Below are 8937 nucleotides of genomic sequence, written 5' to 3'. Positions count from 1 at the left end.
CCAATGATGATGAAGACCCCAGCGACGAAGACCCCAATGATGACGAAGACCCTAATGATGAGGAAGACCCCAATGATGATGAAGACCCCAACGACGATGAAGACCCCAATGACCATGAAGACACCCTAACAATGGAGACCCCAATGATGATGAAGACCCCAACAACGACGAAGACCCCAATGACGATGAAGACCCCAGCAACGAAGACCCCAATGATGATGAAGACCCCAATGACGACGAAGACCCCAATGACGAAGACCCCAATGATGATGAAGACCCCAGTGACGAAGACTCCAATGATGATGAAGACCTCAATGATGATGAAAACCCCAATGATGAAGACCCCAATGACCATGAAGACACCCTAACGATGGAGACCCCGATGACGATGAAGACCCCAACGACGATGAAGACCCCAACGATGATGAAGACCCTAATGATGACGAAGACCCAACGATGACAAAGACCCCAATGACCACGAAGACGCCCCAACGCCGAACACCCAAAGGGTGACGCAGCCCCCAAGGGCCCCCCCGTCGCCGCTCCACAAACTCCAGGGCCACCACGAGTCCAACGCGGCCTTTACTGCAGCCAAGGGGCCCCGGCGGCCGGGAGGGGGCCCAGGCGTCCGGGAAAGGGCCCAGGCGTCCGAGAAGGGGCCCAGGCGTCCGGGAAACGGTCTAGACGTCCAGGAAAGGGTCTAGATGGTCGGGAAGGGGCCCAGGCGTCCGGGAAGGGGCCCAGGCGTCCGGGAAGGGACCGGGAATCCGGGAAAGGGTCTAGACGTCCGGGAAAAGGTCTAGACGTCCGGGAAAGGGTCTAGATGGTCGGGAAAGGGCCCAGGCGTCCGGGAAAGGGCCCAGGCATCCGGGAAAGGGTCTAGACGGTCGGGAAGGGGCCCGGGCGTCCGGGAAGGGGCCCAGGCGTCTGGGAAAGGGCCCAGGCGTCCGGGAAAGGGCCCAGGCGTCCGGGAACGGGTCTAGATGGTCGGGAAAGGGTCTAGATGGTCGGGAAAGGGCCCAGGCGTCCGGGAAAGGGCCCAGGCGTCCGGGAAAGGGTCTAGACGGTCGGGAAAGGGTCTAGACGTCCAGGAAAGGGTCTAGATGGTCGGGAAAGGGCCCAGGCGTCCGGGAAGGGGCCCAGGCGTCCGGGAAAGGGTCCAGGCGTCCGGGAAAGGGCCCAGGCGTCCGGGAAGGGCCCAGGCGTCCGGGAAAGGGTCTAGATGGTCGGGAAAGGGTCTAGATGGTCGGGAAAGGGCCCAGGCGTCCGGGAAGGGGCCCAGGCGTCCGGGAAGGGGCCCAGGCATCCGGGAAAGGATCTAGATGTCCGGGAAAGGGTCTAGATGGTCGGGAAAGGGCCCAGGCGTCCGGGAAGGGGCCCAGGCGTCCGGGAAAGGCTCTAGACGTCCGGGAAAGGGTCTAGATGGTCGGGAAGGGGCCCAGGCGTCCGGGAAAGGGTCTAGACGGTTGGGAAAGGGCCCAGGCGTCCGGGAAAGGGTCTAGATGGTCGGGAAAGGGTCTATATGGTCGGGAAGGGGCCCAGGTGTCCGGGAAGGGGCCCGGGCGTCCGGGAAAGGGTCTAGATGGTCGGGAAAGGGTCTAGATGGTCGGGAAAGGGTCTAGACGGTTGGGAAGGGGCCCAGGCGTCCGGGAAAGGGCCCAGGCGTCCGGGAAGGGACCGGGAATCCGGGAAAGGGTCTAGACGGTCGGGAAAGGGCCCAGGCGTCCGGGAAAGGGCCCAGGCGTCCGGGAAAGGCTCTAGACGGTCGGGAAGGGGCCCAGGCGTCCGGGAAAGGGTCTAGACGTCCGGGAAAGGCTCTAGATGGTCGGGAAAGGGCCCCGGCGTCCGGGAATGGGTCTAGACGTCCAGGAGAGGGTCTAGATGGTCGGGAAAGGGTCTAGATGGTCGGGAAGGGGCCCGGGCATCCGGGAGGGGGCCCAGGCGTCCGGGAACAGGTCTAGATGTCCGGGAAAGGGTCTAGACGGTCGGGAAGGGGCCCAGGCGTCTGGGAAGGGGCCCAGGCGTCCGGGAAAGGGTCTGGATGATCAGGAAAGATCCAGACGGCCGGGAAAGGGCCCAGGCGTCCAGGAAAGGGTCTAGACGGTCGGGAAGGGGCCCCGGCGTCCGGGCGCGCTCAGATGCGGCAGCTCTCGCCCTGGCCGTCGATGTGCCGCAGCCGCAGGTAGACGTCGGTCCCGACGCCCTGGAGCGACTGGAGCTGCACGGAGCCGCCCAGGTACTCGGCGTAGGCCCGGGAGGTCGGGAGGCCGAAACCGAACCTGGAACGGGGGGAATGGAGGGGGCGTCAGGAGCCTGCCCGGACGCCTGGGCCCCTTCCCGGACGCCTGGGCCCCTTCCCGGACTCCTGGGCCCTTCCCGGACGCCTGGGCCCCTTCCCGGACTCCTGGGCCCTTCCCGGGCCCTTCCCGGACTCCTGGGCCCCCCCCGGACGCCTGGGCCCCTTCCCAGCCTCCTGGGCCCTTCCCGGACGCCTGGGCCCTCCCCGGACGCCTGGGCCCCTTCCCGGACTCCTGGGCCCCTTCCCGGACGCCTGGGCCCCTTCCCGGATTCCTGGGCCCTCCCCGGACGCCTGGGCCCCTTCCTGGACGCCTGGGCCCCTTCCCAGATCCCTGGATCCTCCCCGGACGCCTGGGCCCCTTCCCGGACTCCTGGGCCCCTTCCCGGACTCCTGGGCCCTTCCCGGACGCCGGGGCCCCTTCCCGGACGCCGGGGCCCTTCCCGGACGCCGGGGCCCCGCTCACCCGTGCATGGGGCCGCCCTGCGGGACGTTCTGGTGCTCCAGGAGGCGGCCCAGGGGGGCGGCCCCGGTGGCCGCGGTGGCCGCGGTGGCCTCGGCCGTGCTGAAGTGGTACTGGGTGACCTTGTCCAGGAGCTCGTGGGGGATCCCCCCGCCGCGGTCCGAGATGCTGCGGGGACAACGGGGACGTTGGGGACACCTTGGGGACATCCCTATGGAATCGAGGGACACCTTGGGGACATCCGTGTGGAGGTGGGGACACCTTGGGGACATCCCCATGGACACAGGGGGACACCTTGGGGACATCCGTGTGGAGGTGGGGACACCTTGGGGACATCCCCATGGACACAAGGGGACAACCTGGGGATATCTCTATGGAGGTGGGGACACCTTGGGGACATGGGCATTGGCATGGGGACACCTTGGGGACATCCCCATGGACATGGGGGACACCTTGGGGACATCCCTATGGACACAGGGGGACACCTTGGGGACATCCCCATGGACATGGGAGACACCTTGGGGACATGCGTGTGGAGGTGGGGACACCTTGGGGACATCCCTATGGACACAAAGGACACCTTGGGGACATGGGCATGGGGACACCTTGGGGACGTTGGGGACACGGGGGGACACCTTGGGGACATCCCTATGGACACATGGGGACACCTTGGGGACATGGGCATGGGGGCACCTTGGGGACAACCCTATGGACACGGGGGACACCTTGGGGACATCCCTGTGGAATCGAGGGACACCTTGGGGACATCTGTATAGAGATGGGGACACCTTGGGGACATCCCTATGGACACCAGGGACACCTTGGGGACATCCCTATGGAATTGAGGGACACCTTGGGGACATCCGTGTGGAGGTGGGGACACCTTGGGGACATCCCTATGGACACGGGGGACACCTTGGGGACATGGGCATTGGCATGGGGACACCTTGGGGACATCCCCATGGACAAAGGGGGACACCTTGGGGACATGGGCATTGGGGGACACCTTGGGGACATCCCTATGGAATCGAGGGACATCTTGGGGCTGTCTGGATAGAGGTGGGGACACCTTGGGGACATCCTTGTGGAGCTGGGGACACCTTGGGGACATCCCCATGGACACAGGGGGACACCTTGGGGACATCCTTGAGGAGGTGGGGACACCTTGGGGACATCCCCATGGACACGGGAGACACATTGGGGACATCCATGTGGAGGTGGGGATACCTTGGGGACATGGACATTGGCATGGGGACACCTGGGGGACAACCCTATGGACACGGGGACACCTTGGGGACATGGGCATGGGCATCGGGGGACACCTTGGGGACATCCTTGAGGAAGTGGGGACACCTTGGGGACATCCCCATGGACACAAGGGGACAACCTGGGGATATCTCTATGGAGGTGGGGACACCTTGGGGACAACTCTATGGACACCAGGGACACCTTGGGGACATGGGCATAGGGACACCTTGGGGACATCCCTATGGAATCGAGGGACATCCGTGTGGAGCTGGGGACACCTTGGGGACACGGGTGTGGGGGGACACCTTGGGGACATCCCCATGGTCACGGGGGACACCTTGGGGACATCCCTATGGACACAAGGGACACCTTGGGGACATGGGCATGGGAGCACCTTGGGGACATCCCCATGGACACGGGAGACACATTGGGGACATCCATGTGGAGGTGGGGACACCTTGGGGACATGGGCATTGGCATGGGGACACCTTGGGGACATCCCCATGGACATGGGGGACACCTTGGGGACATCCTTATGGACACATGGGGACACCTTGGGGACAACCCCATGGACACAGAGGGACACCTTGGGGACATCCTTGTGGAGCTGGGGACACCTTGGGGACATCCCCATGGACACGAGGGACACCTTGGGGACATGGGCATGGGGGGACACCTTGGGGACATCCCTATGGAATCGAGGAACACCTTGGGGACATCCGTGTGGAGCTGGGGACACCTTGGGGACATCCCTATGGAATCGAGGGACATCTTGAGGACATCTGCGTGGAGGTGGTGACACCTTGGGGACATGGGCATGGGCATTGGGGCACGTTGGGGACATCCTTGAGGAGGTGGGGACACCTTTGGGACATCTGTGTGGCGATGGGGACACCTTGGGGACATCCCCATGAACACAAAGGGACACCTTGGGGCTGTCCGTATAGAGGTGGGGACACCTTGGGGACATCCTTGTGGAGCTGGGGACACCTTGGGGACATCCCTATGGACACATGGGGACACCTTGGGGACATCCCCATGGACACAGGGGACATCTTGGGGACATCCCTACGGACACATGGGGACACCTTGGGGACATGGGCATTGGCATGGGGACACCTTGGGGACATCCCCATGGACATGGGGGACACCTTGGGGACATCCCTATGGACACATGGGGACACCTTGGGGGCGTCCCTATGGAATTGAGGGACACCTTGGGGACATGGGCATGGGGACACCTTGGGGACAACCCCATGGACACAGAGGGACACCTTGGGGACATCCTTGTGGAGCTGGGGACACCTTGGGGACATCCCTATGGACACAGAGGGACACCTTGGGGACATCCCCATGAACACAGAGGGACACCTTGGGGCTGTCTGTATGGAAGTGGGGACACCTTGGGGACATCCGTGTGGATCTGGGGACACCTTGGGGACAACCCCATGGACACAGGGGGACACCTTGGGGACATCCTTGAGGAAGTGGGGACACCTTGGGGACATCCCCATGGACACGGGAGACACATTGGGGAGATCCATGTGGAGGTGGGGACACCTTGGGGACATGGGCATTGGCATGGGGACACCTTGGGGACATCCCCATGGACATGGGGGACACCTTGGGGACATCCCTATGGACAAAGGGGGACACCTTGGGGACATGGGCATGGGGGCACCTTGGGGACATCCTTGTGGACCTGGGGACACCGTGGGGACATGGGCATGGGGGCACCATGGGGACATCCCCATGGACAAAGGGGGACACCTTGGGGACATGGGGGGACACCTTGGGAACATCTGTATGGAGATGGGGACACCTTGGGGACATCCCCATGGACACAGGGGGACACCTTGGGGACATCCTTGTGGAGCCGGGGGATGCCTTAGGGACATGGACATAGGGGGACACCTTGGGGACATCCTTGAGGAGGTGGGGACACCTTGGGGACATCCCTATGGACATAGGGGGACACATTGGGGACATCCGTGTGGAGGTGGGGACACCTTGGGGACATCCCTATGGACATGAGGGACACCTTGGGGACATGGGCATGGGGGGGACACCTTGGGAACATCTGTATGGAGATGGGGACACCTTGGGGACATCCCCATGGACACAAGGGGACAACCTGGGGATATCTCTATGGAGATGGGGACACCTTGGGGACAACCCTATGGACACCAGGGACACCTTGGGGACATGGGCATAGGGACACCTTGGGGACATCCCTATGGAATCGAGGGACATCTTGGGGACATCCGTGTGGAGGTGGGGACACCTTGGGGACACGGGTGTGGGGGGACATCTTGGGGACATCCTTGAGGAGGTGTGGACACCTTGGGGACATCCTTGTGGAGCTGGGGACACCTTGGGGACATCCCCATGGACACGGGGGACACCTTGGGGACATCCGTATGGAGATGGTGACACTTCGGGAACAGCCCCATGGACACAACGGGATGCTTTGGGGACATCCATACGGAAGTGGGGACACCTTGGGGACATCCTTGAGGAGGTGTGGACACCTTGGGGACATCTGTGTGGACCTGGGGACACCCTGGGGACATGGGCATAGGGACACCTTGGGGACATCCCTATGGACACATGGGGACACCTTGGGGACATCCCTATAGAATCGAGGAACACCTTGGGGACATCCGTGTGGAGGTGGGGACACCTTGGGGACATGGGCATGGGCATCGGGGGACACCTTGGGGACATCCCTATGGACACATGGGGACACCCTGGGGACATGGGCATTGGGGGACACCTTGGGGACATCCCTATGGAATCGAGGGACACCTTTGGGACATCCATGTGGAGGTGGGGACACCTTGGGGACATGGGCATTGGGGGACACCTTGGGGACATCCCTATGGAATCGAGGGACACCTTAGGGACATCTGTGTGGCGATGGGGACACCTTGGGGACATCCCCATGGACACAGGGGGACACCTTGGGGACATCCGTGTGGATCTGGGGACACCTTGGGGACATCCCTATGGAATCGAGGGACACCTTGGGGACATCTGTGTGGAGGTGATGACAGCTTGGGGACATGGGCATGGGCATTGGGGCACGTTGGGGACATCCTTGAGGAGGTGGGGACACCTTGGGGACATCTGTGTGGCGATGGGGACACCTTGGGGACATCCCTATGGACACAGAGGGACACCTTGAGGCTGTCTGGATAGAGGTGGGGACACCTTGGGGACATCCTTGTGGAGCTGGGGACACCTTGGGGACATCCCTATGGACACAGGGGGACACCTTGGGGACATCCCCATGGACACGAGAGACACCTTGGGGACATCCATGTGGAGGTGGGGACACCTTGGGGACATGGGCATTGGCATGGGGACACCTTGGGGACATCCCCATGGACATGGGGGACACCTTGGGGACATCCCTATGGACACATGGGGACACCTTGGGGACATCCCTAAGGAATCGAGGAACACCTTGGGGACATCCGTGTGGAGCTGGGGACACTTGGGGACATCTCCATGGACACATGGGGACACCTTGGGGACATCCCTATGGAATCGAGGAACACCTTGGGGACATCCCTGTGGAGGTGGGGACACCTTGGGGACATCCCTATGGACACGGCGGACACCTTGGGGACATGGACATGGGAGGACACCTTGGGGACATCCCTATGGACACGGGGGACACCTTGGGGACATGTTGGAGACATGGGGACACATTGGGGACATCCCGGGGCCATTGCGACACATTGGGACACATTGGGGACACATTGGGAACACGAGGACACGTTGGGGACATGCTGGTGCCATTGGGACACGGGGACATGGGGACACCTTGGGGACATCCTGGAGCCACTGGGGACATGGGGACCCGCTGAGGACATGGGGACCCCTTGGGGACACATTGGAGACATGGGAGGAACATGTTGGGGACATAGGGACACATTGGGGACCTACTGGGTCCATCGGGAGACGTTGGGGACACGTTGGGGACACATTGGGGACTTGGCAGGGACATGTTTGGGGACATCCTGGGGCCATTGGGGACATGGGGACCCGCTGGGGACACACTGGGGACACACTGGGGACATGGTGGGGACACAGGGACACATTGGGGACATGTTGAGGCCATTGGGGACATGGGGACCTGTTGGTCCTGAGAGGGGACCTGAGGCCATTGGGGACCCCTTGGGGACATGGGGACACGTTGGGGACACACTGGGGCCATTGGGGACATGGGGACCCCTTGAGATCATGGGGACCTGTTGGGGACGCGTTGGGGACATGGGGACCCCTTGGGGACCCCTTGGGGACATGGGGACACATTGGGGACATGCTGAGGCCATTGGGGACATGGGGACCTGTTGGGGACCCCTTGGGGACCCCTTGGGGACACGGGGACACGTTGGGGACACACTCGGGCCATTGGGGACATGGGGACCCTTTGGGGACCTGTTGGGGACCTCTTGGGGACATGGGGACCTGTTGGGGACCCATTGGGGACACACTGGGGACATGAGGACCCCTTGGGGACCCCTTGGGGACATGTTGGGGACATGGGGACCCGTTGGGGACCCCTTGGGGACACACTGGGCCCTTTGGGGACATGTGGACCCCTTGGGGACCCCTTGGGATCATGGGGACCCACTGGGGACCCACTGGGGACATGGGGACCCATTGGGGACACGTTGGGGACACACAGGGGCCATTGGGGACATGGGGACCCCTTGAGATCATGGGGACCCGTTGGGGACGCGTTGGGGACATGGGGACCCCTTGGGGACATGGGGACACATTGGGGACATGCTGAGGCCATTGGGGACATGGGGACCTGTTGGGGACCCCTTGGGGACCCCTTGGGGACATGGGGACACGCTGGGGACACACTCGGGCCATTGGGGACATGGGGACCCTTTGGGGACCTGTTGGGGAC

The sequence above is a fragment of the Tinamus guttatus genome, unplaced genomic scaffold (assembly GCF_059628265.1).
Source record: "Tinamus guttatus ecotype Peru unplaced genomic scaffold, ASM5962826v1 Tinamus_guttatus_pri_ptg001030l, whole genome shotgun sequence".
NCBI classification, from domain to species: domain Eukaryota; kingdom Metazoa; phylum Chordata; class Aves; order Tinamiformes; family Tinamidae; genus Tinamus; species Tinamus guttatus.
The sequence above is the reverse complement of the archived record's forward strand: the minus strand, read 5'-3'. Positions refer to the sequence as shown.